This window comes from Papaver somniferum, chromosome 8 (assembly GCF_003573695.1).
Source record: "Papaver somniferum cultivar HN1 chromosome 8, ASM357369v1, whole genome shotgun sequence".
NCBI lineage: Eukaryota > Viridiplantae > Streptophyta > Magnoliopsida > Ranunculales > Papaveraceae > Papaver > Papaver somniferum.
Genome location: NC_039365.1, coordinates 70,104,769 through 70,123,691, shown reverse-complemented (window position 1 = coordinate 70,123,691; position 18,923 = coordinate 70,104,769).

Sequence of the window (18,923 nt, the reverse complement as noted above, 5' to 3'; positions counted from 1 at the left end):
ATGATGTCGGTCAATGTTAAGGGTTCTGCCGTGGAACATGACACATAAAAAAAAAGGTACCCTGGTAATTCTTACGTAGGCATGCTGATCGATTTAATAAATGTGCTAATGGTCATAGTGATGTCATGTCAATTGTACGGTTTTACGATTTTAACTTTAAGCTAAAAACCACCATCAACATTAAGTCCCATGCTTAGCTCGGAACAGGAGCATTGTTGCGAGGTAAGCATAAGATTGTGACGGGAAAGGACAAAAATCGAAACGACAAGTCGTGGAAAGATGGTGAGGAAGGTCCGACTAACCTTTTTCGAGAGGTAAGGAGGGTCCATGATCCTCGTGTTTGGCGGCCTTGCGTAGATTCTATTCATGGTGTATACTGTGAAGTGGTGAGATGAAGATCGTCATCTTAGTCTGGCTATGTATCACCTTGGCTGGGTCAGGGAACATCATGACGCTGGCTTGGCGAGTTGTCGGTGTTGGTGCGGCAAGTCATGGCGCGGACGGCTTGGCATGGTGGGGCCAAGGAAATGTCGCATTTTGGTGAGGCAAATCATGCGGACGGCTTGGCATGTGGTGTCAAGGCATGGCGCGGTCCTGGCGAGGCAAGCATGGAGGACGGCTTGGCGTGGTGGGGCCAAGGCAATGGCGCAGTTTGGTGAGGCAAAGCATGCGCGGACGGCTTGGCATTTGGGGCCAAGGCATGGTGCGGTCCTGGTGAGGCAAGTATGGCGGACGTCTTGGCGTGGTGGGGCCAAGGCAATGGCGCGGACGATCTTGGCATGGTTATTGGTCTTCGCGGGCCCGGTTGCCTCTTTTCCTTACTTGACTCAAATAGGAAGTCCTTTCCTTATTCAAACCCACGAGTATCATGCCTATAAAAGGAGGGATGAACTTTCCTTTTACTTCACACCTATATTTTTTTTATTCTGGACGTGTGGTAACAGTAAAGCAGACGAGCGAATCCCAGGTATGTCTTCCAACACTTCCTCTTTAACTTTCTTTTCTTGTTTTTTTTTTGTGTTAGTGCAAACCCTAGTCGTGGGCGTACCTTTTAGTGAACTTGTAGAAATGTTGTCCTTCTGCGTTGGTATGAATCCTAGCCATAGGTATGCTTTGCACGAACTTGTAGTAACATTTAGGCGTGAATACCGTAGTGATGCTGGACGCCTCAATTATCGTGCAAAGTAGGCATGCTTGAGCTGGTAATTGTCATTCCCTTCCCGCGAAAAACTAGCTTCTAGGGTTTACTCCTTTTTCCTAATATGACCGTGTGTATGGTTCCCGTGGTGGGGCACTCCTCCTCGGCCGGGCGCAAATTTCCCGCTACAGGGTACGGTCTTGGCATGAGGAGGTGATGCAGGGTCTGTCAGTCCCCATTTCTGTGCCTATGCACATTATGACTTTGAAACAAATTGGCTTGCGTCCAGGATGGATCTCCTGTGTCTGATAAACTAATTTCCATGCACTTTCCTTAATAATTTCTCTTCGTATTGTTCCATTGTAGTTATTTCGAAGGTGGAAGTAGCGTGAGAGAATTTTTCGTTAGGATATCATTCGAGAAAAGTTCTGCCGTACCGAAAGATGTTGGAAATTCCAAGCCAACCATAGATGATGAGTTCTTTACAACATCCGCCACGATTAGGAGAAATCATCCCAAGTATGTGTCGATTCTTATGACTGGTTCGGAAAGTGAAGGAGAGGCCTGGTCGGTTCGGCCAGGAGGTGTAATAAGGTTTTGTCTTCAGAGGAAAGAGTATCATGCTTCTCTTATTGACTTTAAAATCTCTGTGAGTCAGTTGCGTCCCTTTGAGAAATGGATGAGATTCATGATGAGACAGGAATGTGTAAAAGCCAGTTTGACCACGGCGCAGATCATTGATGCTGTCGCGGCTTCCGCAGTGCTTCAAATTAGGAAAGATATTCCAGGCTTGGTTGCTTTTATTTCCAGATGGTGTCGAGACACTCACACAGCCATATGCAGGTGGGGTGAAATGACTATCTCCTTAGAGAGCGTGGTCGTGTTGCCGAACCTTCCTGTAATAGGAAACCTCGATATAAAATTGTCTGCAGATGAAGAAGAAATGCGCGCCGCTCTGGTTGCAAAATCAAACGGATTCGTTCGGAAATAAAACGAGATGAGGTGCTTCTATGGCTGGTGGGTGTCTCAGTGATTTCCCGATGGGTTGGAGCCGAATCAGAAGAATAGTACGCTTCATGTCGCGACGTTCTTGGCTCTTTGGTTATCTAGAGATATTTTCGATGACGGCTCGGGTAAGAAGGAGATAAGACAGGAACTTATCAAGTTTTCCATAAAATTGGCAAAAGGTGTCGTTCTCCCTATTGGCATCTTGTTTCTTGGTTCTCTGTACACACACTTGGATCAGCTGGTCGCGGACATGTCCGCTTCAAATGGTTACATGAAAGTGGATTCGTATATTCATGCCGCCTTTCTCCAAGCGTGGCTGTGGGAGCACTTCGAAATTTATGCTCCAAAACCGTTGGCCGTACTTCCCGAGTCTTGGGGTGGCTCTAGGATACTGCGCTGGTCGAATAGGCGCCCAAAGATTGGTTCGAACCTGTTGGATTCCTTGAAAACTCGCACACGGTCAATTTTCGTCCATGCGCTCCGGTGCATGCGTCCATAACTCAGATCGATACCTTTGCTCCTGCTCCGAGCATGTCTTTGTCTTCTAATAAAGAGGATATGAGTGTTGGAGAGATGGTGTTCATGCGAAGCTGCACTCCCGGTTATGTGACGTCTTTCTTTCGAGGATCTTGCAAAGCAGTCTCTTACAATATCGATAGGGCGGATCGGCATATGGGTTTTGACCAAGGGGTCCCACTTGTTCGTCAACTGGTTATTCCAGAAGTCTCGTTGCCAACTGTTCTCGATGCTACTGTTCTTGTGTCGGGTAAAAGTCTCCCTTTCCTGCTTGCGGAACGAAATCCATCAACAACCTCCAAATATAACATATTTTGGCAGGATGAGTTTCTTGTTTTCCATGGATTCGTGAATGATGTGGTAGAAAACCGTCGCGGTAATCCTTCTCCTGCGGTTTTAGCGGAGCATCCACTGCTGAGGGATCCTTCTTCTCCCAAGCGAAAATCCGTTAACCCGAATGCAGATAGTCCCCAAGTGAAGGAGAGAAGATCTAAAAGTCGTGTAGATGGTTCCCAGTCAGTTTCGACAGCCCTACCGACTTTCAGTTCGTCCAATATGCGGGTACGTGTGATTTTCCTCTTGAGTTTAGTTGGATCGTGTATATCCTTGTTTCTCTCCTGAGTATCAGTCTTTGTATCTTGCCTAGGGTCTCAGCAGCGTGAACGCCTTTACCAAACTTGCAAGTAATCAGAAAACATCGCTTCTCGAGATGGAGGGTGGCAGTGCTGAGCCTATCCGTGGCGATGGGGAACCCGAGAAGGATGAAAGCTCAGTGTTCAGTGATGGCGAGAGTAGTTCTTCCGACAGCAGTGCTGAATCTTCCTCTAGCCAGTCTGAAAGCGAATCAGTGAGTCTCCCGCATGTTTTTTTTTTCTTTCTCTTTGGAAAATATCTAATCCGTGATGTCATAGGGGGGAAACCGTTTCTGAAGATGTCCCTGAGACGGAGATTGGTGGTGATACAGCTTTGTCTCCAATTGTGGCAGCCGCACTGGGCGACCTTGAAATGGATGTTTATCGAGATGAAAACGTCGTTGTGACTCAGACAATGGAGAGTACTCCAGTGGCAGCAGGTGAAATTGTCGTTAGGAATCCCTTGCCGGTTACTCATGTAGACGCGGGCGCCACTTTCAACCCTCCATACCTGGTTCCTTATCAGGATCATGTGTTGATCGGGGGATTTAGCGTGCCAGCCAAACATGCGGCGGTATACACCAAGATATGGAAAAGCTACGGACATATCTCCACGACCAAGAAGGTTACTAATCAATTTGCGTTGGTTAAGCGTGTGGAGGAAGCTTTGTCTTCGATTGACGACATGTGCAACGTGACCGGTAATACTGTTTCTGAGGATGTAATCTCGAGCTGGAGGTTCCATCGTGACATGTGTGTAAACTTCGAGTTCAATATTCCTTGGTTCGTTGAAGGTTTCTCTGAGGTTGAAAAGTTGCTGGTCGAAATAGTCGAAGGTCCTTCTGCTGATATGGTGAAGAAGCAGGAAGCGGAAGTCGAAAAATTGTCCAGGAAGCTAAAGTTGAAGAGGGCGGCTCTCCAAAGCACGAAGGAGGCTCTTGCTAAAAAGAGCAAGCCATTGTTGAAAAACTTTCCTTGAATGTATTTCTGTCTTCTGAACTTCTTATTTTTAGGTATTTTTTTTTGAAAGGCAAATGAAACGCCTAGTTTATGGTTTTGATTTCCTGGATTTTTGGGTTGATAGAAAAATGTTACCTTGAGGGTTTTGGATTATTCTTTTGGAATGAATTGTTTTGGGAATGATGTTGTCTTGGTTACGATTGCAAGTGACGCAAATATCCCAGGAAAACCATGGAACTGTGAGTGTTGCGTGTCGGTGGATGACATGGGCTGAAACATAACATGGATATCGTTTTTATCATTCTCGTGAAAACTTGAAATATCAAACCATGTATTTTGTCTAGGTAAGACTTACTCGGTTTTTCAGGGGCTCCTGATGAAAAGGGAATCTTCCGGGTGTAAGACCGAGTTTTACGGGAGGCACTGCCGTGATTGTGGAAAGTCCCCATTCGTCTCATCTGATAATCGAATCGTCGATCCCTGGTTGGATCGTTCGCTTTTAACCTCTAGGCAGTCCCCAGTCATCCCTCGCCGTATCAAGACTGATAATCGGGTCGTCTGGTAACTGAGTCATCGATCCCTGAACGGATCGCCTGCTTCTACCGCCTTGATGTCTGGGTCAAAGCATAAAATCGATGGTCGAAAATTGACATTGTAACCGAAAGATCAATCTCCCATTGTGGTCGCCAATTGTTTCAGGGTGAAAACGGTTTCTGCTGATTTCAGTAATTTCGGGCGTGTGAGTGAGAAATGAGTCTAAACCTTAAACAATGTACTGCAAGGGAGTACTTTAGATTCGAGAGATCAATCTGTACAAATCCGGACTAAACCAAGAAATTGCCGTTCCAGACTTGCTTCAGTCACAAAGAGGAGGAGAAGGGTTGGTTTTGGGGAGGGAAGCGAAGAGAGTGTTGAGACCAGAATAGTTGATTCTAGAAGAGCAGTTGTTTTGTGACTTGTATCAGAAAGTGGGATGCTAACAGATGGGAAAGCTAGCAAACATTTTCTGAGTGTTGTATACTCCTGAACAGAACTTGTTGTTTAGTGGAAATAGGTAATACCTATTTATATAAGTCGAAGTGAAACGTACTCTGGTCTCATTATGAAATGGAAAACGGGTGAGTAAATGGGAGGAGGTGGTAACCGGAAACGCTTGGAATTGATGTTCCATAAAAGAAAGCGTTTCACCATTACTCCCTGTATTTACTAACTGCCTCATCCTTATGACACTTTCCTACAAGGAGCGTAATGTACGCCGCATGCTGTAAACCTCCAAACCAATACCCAATGAGCATCCCCCAATTTGTGACATGTGTTGATGTATCGAGTGTTTTCGTGGAAAACATGTAGCATGTTGTTGTTGTCTGGCAAGTTGAGCTTTGGAGACTTTCCGGCTCGGTGGTGACTTTCAACGGTCGAGATTTTGCATCTTAAGAGGAAGGTAGCCGTTGATTATTGAAACCTTTCATTTGGTAGCCAGTGGCATGAAAGTATGATAAGTATGGCTTTAATGTGTCCCAGTTTATGCGCGGACAAAGGTTAGGGTTTTGGCTTTGTTTAGGCGCGACCAAACTAGGGTCAAAGGTTGTCATGCGTTAGCTGGTAACCTTGGACGACTAAGATCTATATCTTAGATGAAAAAGTGGTTGTTGATTGTTGCAGGCCTTCATTTTGGTAGCCGCATAGGGAAGGCCGGCATGGTATGGCGCGACAAGGTGATTAGCATGCCATTGGCACATGTGGAATGGCATGCCTTGGCGCGGTTTAGTGTGGACAAAACTAGGGTTTTGGGCCAAAGGTTACCATGCGTTTTTTGGCGACCTTGGACGGCTAGAATTTGCATCTAGGATGGAAGGGTGGCCGTTGATCGTCGCACGCCTTCGTTTTGGTAGCCGCATGGAGAAGGCCTGCATGGTATGGCGCGGCAAGGTGGTTGGCATGCCATTGGCACATGTGGCATGGCATGCCTTGGCGCGGTTTGGCGTGGCCAAAACTCGGGTTTTGGGCCAAAGGTTACCATGCGTTGTTTGGCGACCTTGGACGACTAGGATTTGCATCCAGGATGGAAGGGTGGCCGTTGATCGCCGCACGCCTTCATTTTGGTAGCCGCATAGGGAAGGCCGGCATGGTATGGTGCGGCAAGGTGGTTGACATGCCATTGGCACATGTGGCATGGCATGCCTTGGCGCGGTTCGGCGTGGCCAAAACTAGGGTTTTGGGCCAAAGGTTATCATGCGTTGTTTGGCGACCTTGGACGGCTAGGATTTGCATCTAGGATGAAAGGGTGGCCGTTGATCGTCGCACACCTTCGTTTTGGTAGCCGCATAGGGAAGGCCGGCATGGTGTGGCGCGGAAAGGTGGTTGGCATGACATTGGCACATGCGGCATGTCATGCCTTGGCGCGGTTTGGCGTGGCCAAAACTAGGGTTTTGATCCAAAGGTTACCATGCATTGTTTGGCGACCTTGGACGACTAGGATTTGCATCCAGGATGGAAGGGTGGCCGTTGATCGTCGCACGCCTTTGTTTTGGTAGCCACATGGGGAAGGATGGCATGGTGGAGCCAAGGCCAATGGCGCGGATGGCTTGGCATTTTGGGGACAAGGGTTTGGTACAGACGGATTGGCATGGTGGGGCAAAGGCAAGGTGCGGTTGGCTTGGCATGGTGGGGCCAAGGCAAGGTACGGTTGGTTTGGCATGGCGGGGCCAAGGGTTTGGCATTCCATTGGCGCATGGTGCGGCTAGCATGGTTGGGGACAAGGCAAGGCGCGGTTGGCTTGGCATGGTGGGCCCAAGGGTTTGGCATGCCATTGGCGCATGGTGCGGCTAGCATGGTTGGGGCCATGGCAAGGTGCGGTTGGCTTGGCATGGTGGGGCCAAGGGTTTGGCATGCCATTGGCGCATGGTGCGGCTAGCATGGTTGGCATGCCTCGGCGCGGAGATGTGGCTGGCATGGTTTGCCATTGGCACAGTGGTGCGGCTGGCATGGTTGGCATGCCTTGGCGTGGAGATGTGGCTGGCATGGTTTGCCATTGGTACAGTGGTGCGGCTGGCACGGTTGGCATGCCTTGGCGTGGAGATGTGGCCGGCATGGTTTTCCATTGGCACAGTGGTGCGGCTGGCATGGTTTGCCTTGACACAGTGGTGCGGCTGGCATGGTTGGCATGCCTTGGCGTGGAGATGTGGCTGGCATGGTTGGCATTCCTTGGCGCGGAGATGTGGCTGGCATGGTTTTCCATTGGCACAATGGTGCGGCTAGCATGGTTGGCATGCATTGGCGCGGAGATATGGCTGGCATGGTTTGCTATTGGCACAGTGGTGCGGCTGGCATGGTTGGCATGCCTTGGCGCGGAGATGTGGCTGGCATGGTTTTCCATTGGCACAGTGGTGCGGCTGCCATGGTTGGCATGCCTTGACGCGGTAGCATGAGAATTAGGGTTTGGCATAGATGATGTCGGTCAATGTTAAGGGTTCTGCTGTGGAACATGACACATAAAAAAAAGGTACCCTGGTAATTATTACGTAGGAATGATGATCGATTCAATGAATGTGCTAATGGTCATAGTGACGTCATGTCAGTTGTACGGTTTTACGATTTTAACCCTAAGCTAAAAACCACCATCAACAGTTGGTATGAGAGCTTTTGCTCTAAAATCAGCATCACCCTTTCAATGGTTTCTTTATAGTGTATGTAGCCGACATATGACTGGAGATCTTTCGTGGTTTGTGAATTCAAGCGATTTTGAAGGAGGTCCAATAACATTCGGAGATGGGAGTTGTTGATACATAAGAAAAAAAGGGGACGATCAAACTACCTGGCGTTTCTGAAATCCATGATGTAGTATACGTTAAAGGTATGACTGTTAATCTTCTTTCTGTTAGTCAAATTTGTGACAAAGGCCATAAAGTTGTCTTCAATACGAATGGATCTGACATTGTAGACAAGACTTGAAAAGTAATTTTTCAGGTAAATCGTGGTAGAAATAACTGTTATCTTTCAGTTTAGTAATCGTTGAAATTTGACTACGGTGGAATCTACAGATCTTTGGCATGAACGTTTTGGTCACATCAATTACCGCCTTCTAACTAAGATCATCAACAAAGAACTTGTTAGAGGTGTTCCCAAAATCAATACTAAGATTGATGGTTTCTGTGGTGCCTGTCAAAAGGGTAAACAAACGAAAGTTCCACATAAATCATCTCGAGATATTCTCACTAAAGATCCACTTGATTTAATTCATATGGATCTCTTCGGTCCTATTCAACAACCTAATGTTGATGGGAAGAAGTATGCTTTAGTTATGGTAGATGATTACACCAAATTCAGTTGGGTAGCATTTTTAGCTCATAAGCATGAAACCCTTGGTGAATTCAAGATTATTGCTAATAGAATCCAGAACCTACAGGGTCGCAAGCTAAAGAAAATTAGAAGCGACTGTGGAACTGAATTCAAGGCCACTAAGGTATTTGAATTTTGTGACAAACTGGGGATTATTCAACAATACTCACCACCCATTACTCCACAAGAAAATGGAGTTGCATAAAGGAAGAATGGGAACATTCAGGAAATAGAAAGGGTTATGCTCCATAACAAAAACTTACTGTTAAAGTTTTGGGGAGAAGCTGTTTTTACCGCACGCTACTTGATCAACCGTGTCTATCTACGGTCAAAGACTTTAAATACTCCTTATGAGTTGTGGTACGGTAAGAAGCCCAACTTACATTATCTCAGAGTGTTTGGAAGTAAGTGCTACATTATGAAAGATCGGAAATTTGATTCTAAAAGCGATGAAGGTATCTTTCTTAGCTATGCATCTGACAGTCGTGGTTTTCGAGTATTTAATCTCAGAACCCAAGTTATGATGGAATCAACAAATGTTATCATTGATGATCTGAGTAATTTTCGTCATGATGACTCTCTTGTTGAATTGACTTCAACGGAGACAATTGAGAAAGTCAAAGAAATCCTAGAATCAGTAGAAGTTGTTCCAACATTTACTGATATTGACGTTTCTAGTGATGAGGAGAGAAGCCCTAGTCAGGATATTCCTGTTGAATAAGAACGTGCTCCTCCACGGCACCTCTGGGTTCAAAGGAATCATGATACTAACAATATTATTAGGGGTAAAGATTCCACGGCTAAGATGAGAAGACAACTTCAAAATATTTGTAATTTTGGTTGTTATCTATCGCAAGTAGAACCGAAGAATATTGATGAAGCTCCTAGTGATCCCTTATGGGTGAATGCAATGCATGAAGAGTTAAACCAATTTCAAAGACAAGATGTATGGGATCTCGTACCTTGTCCCTCCAATATCAATATTCCAAATGGATATTCAAGAACAAGTCAGACTAATTTGGCACCATTGTCAGAAATAAAGCCAGGCTCGTCGCTCAGGGATATTCACAGATTGAATGTATCGATTTTGACGAAACCTTTGCTCCTGTGGCACACCTTGAGTCCATACGATTGTTATTAGCTCATGCTTGTTTTCTCAAAATTAAGCTATTTCAAATGGACGTGAAATCTGCATTCTTAAACGGATGTTTAAAGGAAGAGGCCTATGTTGGTCAACCTAAAGGGTTTGAAGTCCAGACTTTCCAGATCATGTCTTTAAGCTCAAAAAGGAATTATATGGATTAAAACAAGAACCTCGTGCCTGGTTCGAAAAACTAACTACTTCTCTTCTTAGAAAAGGTTTTTCGAGAGGTGGAGCTGATAAAACACTGTTTACCAAATGGAGTGGGAAATATGTGGTCATTGCTCAAGTTTATGTAGATGATATCATCTATGGATCAACATCCGATAAACTTGCAAAATATTTTCAAGTCTCTCTTGGAAGGGAATTTGAAATGAGCAATGTTGGTGAATTAAAATTCCTTTTAGGATTACAAATTCAACAACACAAGGATGAAATTTACTTATCTCAAGAAAAATATGCTAAGGATCTTGTTACAAGGTTCGGTCTTGATAAGTCAACTACAAAGCTGACCCATATGCCCACCACTGGTAAACTGCATTGGGATGAGAAAGGAATCAATGTAGACCAAAAACTCTATCGATCTATCATTGGAAGTCTTTTATATCTTACAGCTACTAGACCTGATATTTCTTTTAGTGTTGGTTGTTGTGCTAGGTTTCAGGCTAATCCGAATGAGTCTCATCTTGCAGCTGCAAAAAGGATCGTGTGATACATTCAACATACTATCAGGTATGGTCTATCTTATACTTTTGATACTAACACTGATCTTACTGCCTATTCATATGTTGATTGGGCAGGATGTGTGGAAGACGGAAATAATACATCTGAAGGTTTATACTATGTAGGGTTGAATCTTGTGGCTTGGCATAGCAAGAAACAAAACTCACAATCCCTTTCAACATGTGAAGCGGAATATATTTCTGCAGGTTCATGTTGTACTCAACTTCCATGGATGAAACAAATGCTTGCTGATTATGGAATTGACACTGGAATAGTGAAAATTATTTTGTGATAACTCAAGCGCGATTCGCATCACTGAGAATCCTTTTGAGCATCAAGAACTAAGCACATCGATATCATGTATCATTTTATTAGAGATCTTTATAAAAATGGTATCATTAACATGGAGTTTGTGCCTTCCGAACAACAATTGGCTGATATTCTCACCAAACCTCTAGATACTGCTACGATTCAACACTTACGACAGTCTATTGGTGTTGATTTGGTTCATTAGATTTCTAGATTTTTCTTTCTCCTGGATTTATCTATATTTTTTAGGCGATAAAAGCTTGAAATTTCAGTGAAGTGTTGTTTCAATTTCACGTTTGTTTCTAGTAGTTTTAGTTTGTTTCTGTTAGATATCAAAATGAAATCCTTTTTTTCTTGTAAAATTAAGGTCTCTCTTGTTTTTTTTTCGGGAATGACATTTTATGGGGAAGAGTTCTTAATTAAACTTGTGCTTAGTTGCCAAATCTTTGTGGGGAGTGCGACTGTGGAATATTGTAGGAGTTATCTTGTATCTTTATAAACTCCTTGAGGAATACACTAAGTTTTGACTATGTGAAATCATCGAAACAAAATTGATATGTTCTCTTTTAGTCATGAATAATCTCTCAGAGAATTTCATTATGATCCCATAAGTTTTCGTACCTCTGCCAATATATATTGACAATAAGGGGGAGAATTATTTTGTAGTTCACACTACATAGATATGGTTTACGAATCATTTTGTAAGGGGAAGTGGTTTTCATTGTGAGATGAAGTATTGACTAGGGGGAGTGATACATATCACCGTAGTATTATTGTCAAAGTTGTGATACGATTGAACTTTGATGCTGTGTAATAATACTAGGACATTGTATAACAATAATTGAGAACATTTGTTTTCTTATTGTTATGGCTAAGGATCTTCAACAACAATGATGCTGAGTTGGACACGTTCAGAATCACTGGAGTACTTGGAGTGACGAAGAATTAAAGGAATATTGAAGAACCAAGGAATTCAAGCATGTTGGATGAGAAGCTACAAAGTTTATTTATTTTGTAATCCATATGTATTGAAAGTTTTATCTCTAAAATTGAAGGGGGAGATTTTTAGAGCACTGTTCGGTCAAACTCGCAAGCGTTTCCATCTCAAGCTTGTTTGTCAAGTTTAGGTGATCAAAACTATAAGTCTTGATTTCTAGTCTACTTATAGCTATGTCTCGGGTTAGGATAGAATGTGTAGTTGAGCTTTAGACTTCATGGCGTTCATCAATTAAAGACGAAGATCTACTGAGGAGAGCTTGGAGGAACTTCATCAAAAAAAGGTATCTGGAGACTAAAATTTATCTATCACTCAGAAGTCTATTCTATTATATCTCCTAATGAGACTAAGTCGTATAAATATATAGACTTTTACATTATACACACTTGATATTTCGAGCTGAGATTAACCCGTTTATATCTTTTTCGAAATATGTGTTAGAAAGATTTTTACTTTAGCTACGTTCATCATTATTCTTGACGAGTTTAGTTGAAAACAATTTATTTGTTGGAAACTAAATAATGAGTCAAAAGATGATCATGTGAAAATCTCCTTGTAACATCTTACATGATTTGTGTATGACAGTCATTTGATGTAAACTAGGAATGATTCTTATTGATCATTCGATCACTTGAAAATTACTTATAAGATAATAGTTTATGTGAGACAACTATTGTCGTCTTCTAAGGATGTTTCAATGACTGAAATGGAGTTTAAAACAATTAACCATTGTCTGGATATAGCACAGTATGCATACCAGTATGCAAACTGTTGTTGTATGACTCAGGTCCGAGAACCAAGTTTGGATACCAGTATGTGAACGGTTTTAACTGTCAAAGTCCGGGAACCAAGTACGCATACGGTTTCACCTGAGTTAGGTCCGGGACGAAAGTATGCATACCCGTTTGCGAACTGTCGGACAAGACCAAAGTACGAAACTTAAGTTTGCATACCCGTTTGCAAACTGAGTTGGTTAAAGTTCTAAAATCGGTTAAGTATGATTTTATACTCATGAACAAATACATTTATAAATTAAGGAATGCAATCTTTGCAAACCGTGGATAAATGTTCATGACTTGATTCTTAAATAAGTACTTTGTACAATCATGAATCAAATCCGATTTTGTTTCAATTGTGTCTTATATACTTCTATGAGAATGTAAATAATTGAACAACTCTATGAGTACCACAATTAGATTAATTTGATTATCATTTGATCTAGAAGTGTTAGATGAATATGGTTAATACAAAAGTGTTCGTATGGATAACGTTGGTTAACTATTGTTGAGCCAACTCAATATACACGTTTAGGTACGGTTACCCATATCTAAAATGAAGGTATATTTCATTTGTGTGTAACAATCTAAGATCATCTAACGGTGTAGAGATATTGCTTGGTTTTAAGCAAACTTAGCTTGAATCTTAAATCAATATTCATCTAACGGTGAATACTGATTGCTTTGTTCCAAAGCTATCGAACCCTAATTTGAAGACTATATAAAGGAGAACTCTAACAACTGGAAAACCTAATACCCACACTTCTGTGTGATACTATTTGCATACTAGAGTCGATTCTCCTTTAACCTAGGTTTTTTCTAAAACCATTATAGGTTAACTACTTGAAGACTTCATTGGGATTCTGAAGCCATACCCAACTATTTTCTCTGTAGTTGCGTGATCCGATCTTACTTGTTCTATCGTATTGAGTACTATCTTCTCTAAGATCTCGAGTAAGATATAAAAAGTAATCACAAATCTCTTCGTCTCATTCTTTGTGATTCCACAATAACTTGTTCTACTACCATATATTTAAGTTATTGTGATTGATATTTATAGGTTGTCCTTTGGGAATATAAGACCGTATTATCAATTGGTTCCTAATCACCTTGATTTATCAAAAGACGGAACAAAAACTTCGTTAGTATTTCTGTGGAAGACAATTTTTTTATCTATCAGAATAGACTTTTCTGTGGGAGACATATTTGTTTATAAAGTCTTCGACTTTGGGTCGTAGCTCTTAGTTGTCGGTGAGATCAGCTAAGGGAATTAAGTGCGTAGAGTCCTGCTGGAATTAAGGAACGCGAGTGTACCTTAATCGGTGTGAGACTTGGTTAGGGCTCAACTACATTCCAGTCTGAAGTTAACTTGTAGTAGGCTAGTGTCTGTAGCGTCTTAATACAGTGTGGTGTTCAAAACTGGACTAGGTCCCGGGGTTTTTCTGCATTTGCGGTTTCTTCGTTAACAAAATTTCTGGTGTTTTCTTATTTGTTTTCCGCATTATAATTTCATATAATTGAAATATCACAGGTTGTGCGTAGTTCAATCAATTGTTAAATCCAACCTTTGGTTGTTGACTGGAATTGATTGACACTTGAACATTGGTCTTTGGTACCGTTCAAGTTGTTTCTCATAATAATCAGGCTCACGGATTTCTATCTGTTTGATTTGCTGATTATATTGAGAAACAAAGATATAAATCTTGGATATATTTTCCTTGATTGAGTCTGACTGTCTAGTTGATTCTCTTAGAATTATATTGGAGTAAGTCCATACAGTTTTCCGAACGAAATATTGGGTGTGGTTGTTAGACCCCCGCCTTTTCACTTGTCTTGGGATGACAAGTGTTGTGTTGATCAATATGAAGAGAATATATATTTGATCACACAATAAGTCAAAAATGTCCCGAGTAGGTACAAACAATCTGGAAAGTGGCGCTCCCGAACCGAGATCCAAGATGATCCAATTAATCAAGAAGAAAGTTCTCTTCAAAGAAATAATGCTCTCATTGTTTCACTTGATAACTCTGATGACGTTACTTATGAATATCAGACCGAAATTTCCTCCCCTTGTGCAAAAATATCTGTTGATTTTGATTCAGCCTCTGATTCTGAGTCAGAAAATGAGATTTTAGAATTCTTGAATAAAAGTGAAGAAATTCATCGAGAAAACCTATGTTTGAAGAAAACTGTGGGAAAACTTGAATCATCTCTTAAATTGAAAAATCATGAGTTGGAAAAACTTAATGAGAAGTTCACTTAAACTTTTTATCTGTAAAAAAACCTGAGATTGATACCCTCAAGTGTGATCTACAAAGGCTCTCAGGAAGTTCAAACAAGATCTCAGCTATGTTGTTTGGGCAAAAGTCCTTTCGTAACACTAATGGTATTGGGTTCACCAGCAAGACCTCAACCATCAACAACTGTTTCATTCCTGCTGGCTCATACAAAGAGAAAACAGTTTGTTGTAATAAACATGTAGCCGAATCTTCCAAAGTCGAGCTCTTTATGCATTTCTCCTTTTGTGGATGCAAGGGAAATGTTCAGGAAAAATATTGGAAATTCAATAAGAATAACATAAGAATTATTAAACTTCATAATGATATGCATATAATGAGTCAACTATTGCAGAACAATCCGAGAACTTTAAAGCGGAGGAGACAACGGAGTAGAAGAACCAGAAAAGGTAAGATTCCTGAATACACAAAGTGCCTTGAAAAGTCACCTATTAATGCAAGTGGTGAGGTTCCACTCACCCCATCACTACTTAATTGCAGCAATGAGTGCAACCTCGATATTTTAGCTTGAGAAAATGAGGTTGCACAAAACTCATCACATTACTTTTCGTTATTACAAGGATGCTCAAGTATAAATTGACTACTTTATGTGATTTATTATTATTGTGTGACTCATCTCATAATAATCTCATAGAACTGATGGTGTGTATGATCTTGTCGAGCTTGCTCCAATATCTAGAATACATAAATGTGTTCCATCACCAATCACTGATCCTTAAGTATTGCTTAACCATCTCTTGTGCTTTAGACCCTGTTTATTCGATCTAAGAAGATGTTTCAATCTTATGTGATAAACTATGATAAAACTCATGAGGACGAGTAACCACAATTGGAATAATTAAAAGATAGTTAAAGTTTGTGCATTATCATCTGGGCTCACGGACAACAATTTCTATGATATGTCCACTGGTTCACGGACCGTGTTAGAGAAGGTCATTTTTTCTTATTAAGGATTGACTATATACTCTTATCTCCTTAAAAAAATTCGGTTCCATGGCTCTTGTTACAAGAGGTATCACCAAGAAGGATGCAGTAGAAGCTGTCAACGTCTACCTGTGTAAAGGAATCAAATCATCAAGGAACCAAAAGAAGATATCAACCGGAGATGAACAAGGTTCTTCCTAAACTTTTCTTTTGTCTATTTGTCAACATGATAACGATTTTAAGGCTAAAGTGAAGAACTTCGTATCTAAGAGGAATGATTTGTAATTTCGAAACAACCGTTCCTAAGATGAGATAACTTACTATGAACACTCGTTGGCTCATTCGAAAAATACTCTGAGTAAACTGAGGGAAGAACTTAGTGAGTTAGCAGACGTCTCTGAAGACTTAGAAAAACTAAATGATCCTATCATCGATGAGTGTTTCAACAATGAAAAGGAATTCTCTGCTCAGGCTATTAAAAACCAGATACTTTTCTTGGAAACTTCTTGTGAGAATTCATTCTTGATTTTGAGAAGGATAACTAGGGTTTGGTATAACAAAAATTGTGATCACACAAATTTCCAACGATTTTCATCTTGCATGTTTTTAGATTTATTTATTTAAATTCTATAGTTTTTTGAAGATGAACTTGTAGTATGTAATCATTATTGGTTTAATTATTGCAAATGTGCCTTTACGTTTTCGTGAATTGAGCTGATATTTCATATATGCTCATATTTTAAAATCTATTATGTTTATTTTCAAACGGAAAATAGAACAAACTCTTTGAGAATTTTCTCGCAATATCGATCTACTTGTGATCACACTTTTGTGTTATTACTACATGACACACTCCGTAAGTTTTTCTTATGTTAAGTCATAAAGATTAAAATTATCTCTTTGTTCATAACTGGTGTTGATATTAATTTAACTCGATGTTCAGGATACAATTCCATGTGATTTATTAATGTCCGACAAAATCCTTCTTTTTCATAAAGAAAGGTCACTCATGTTGTTCTCTTGGGAATGACATCAAATGGGGGAAAGTTCTTAAATGATCTGGTGCTTATTGCTATATCTTCGTGGGGTGTGTGGCTGTGGAATTTACAAGGGATGCTTGTATCTTAAATCTCCTAGATGAGCACTAAGTATTTTCATACTATGTGATATCATCTAAATAAAGTTGATATGAGGAATTACATATTAACTATGTTATTATGTATTATCTCCAACTTCCTTAAAACTTGAAATATCTTTTGGTTGAATTCATTACGATCCCATGATTTTCGTACATTTGCCATTTTTATTTGACAAAAACGGGGAGAATTCATTAGTATTTTCGCACTATATGCATATGGTTTACGGATCATTATGTAAGGGGAAGTGAGTCAATAATCTATAGGTTTCACCTATTATGCAAAAGATGTAAGTATTGATTAAGCGGGATTACTTCAAAGTTGTGATACAATTGAGCTTTGGAGAAGATAATAATACTATGTTTCTGCATAACAACGATTGAGAATATTTGTTTTCAAAGTTGTTATTTCTATGGATACGGATCTTCAAAAATAACGATGCTGAGTTGAACACGTTCAAAATCATTGGAACTTGAAGTAATGAAGAATTCAAGGAGTTGAAGAAACCAAGGAAATCAAGGCATGATGGATTTAAGGAGTTTTTGAAGATTTATTTTTTATGCATATGTATTGATAGTTTTGTCACTAAAATTGACAAAGGGAAAGATTGTTAGAGCATTGCTCGGTCGAACTCACAAGTGTTGCAATCTCAAGCTTGTTATCAAAGTTAGTTGTCAAAACTGTATCTTGATTTGTGGTCTACAATTAGTTAAGTATTGGATTAGGATAGAAGTGTAGTTGAGAAACGAACATCACGACAATCATCATTGCGTTCTACCGTTTGAAGGCGAGGATCATCCGAAGCTATCAAATAATTTCTTCAACAAAAGATAAGTGAAGACTGAACCATCTATTTCTCAAGTTATATTTATCTTTCAATTTATGAGAAGTTGTCGCGTAACTAATTAGACTATCGTAAGCAAATCAAGAATTTCGAGTCAAGTTTATATTGTAACTATTTCTCGAAATATATGACTAAGCTTAATGAACATTTCATACATGATGAATTTCGGTTAAGAACAATTTATTGTTCGCAATTAAAATCATGATTCAATAATTACCATTCGAAAATAGCCTGGAATAGTGATATGTGTCATTGATGTTATTTGGTAATGTTTCGAATCGCTTTAGAGAGAAATATAGAATTACTATAAATTCGGATATAAGACAATGTACATACCAGTCTTAGAAACTTAGAAAACTGTTAAGGTATGAAGCCGTAATACATGTACTCTGTACACGTAACGGAGTAGCTATATATCGACAAAATACTTTTTGGTACGCATACCCGTATGCACACCTTAAAAAGTCTGTGAACTCGTGAACCCAGATCGGTACGCAAACCAGTACGCATACTAAAAAAGAACTGTTGGTCCCGGTAGGGGTGTAAATTCGGGCAGGCCAGGCTTAATATTTGGGAGCCCATAAAAAAATTCAGGCCTGGCAGGCTGGGTAAAAGTATATAATTTGCTACCCAAAGTCCGCCCAAAGCCCACTTTTTATACGGGAAGGCCAGATCGGGCCGGATATGCCACTATTTTGAAATATTTTTTTGTTAAAAAAGTTTAAATTTTCAAATAGATGGTATTAAATTTATTCATTTTTAATACAATATCCTTTTCTTTCTAAATTAGTGATAGTATTATTTTATATTTAAATTACGATGACAAATTTCTTATTTTAGCCTATAATAAATAATTAATTAGAGTACGATAAACTTTCTAAATAAGAAAATATATTACCATTAATGTTTTGAAAAGGTTAATTATAATTAAAAACAATTATATATTTTATTTTTCTAGATACACAATTGACAATTATAAAATGGTAACTTTTAAGTCTTTTTAAGAGGATACTAAATGATTGATGGCATATAGAAGGCTTTTAGGCCGGGTATCAGGCGGGGCATCATAAATAATTGCAAAGCCCGAGCCCTCCCAATAAATTAATCCATGCTAGGCCAGGCGTCCCGCTACGGGCCATAACAGACTTTGGGTTACTTCGGGTACAAGCAGGCTCAGGCGGGTA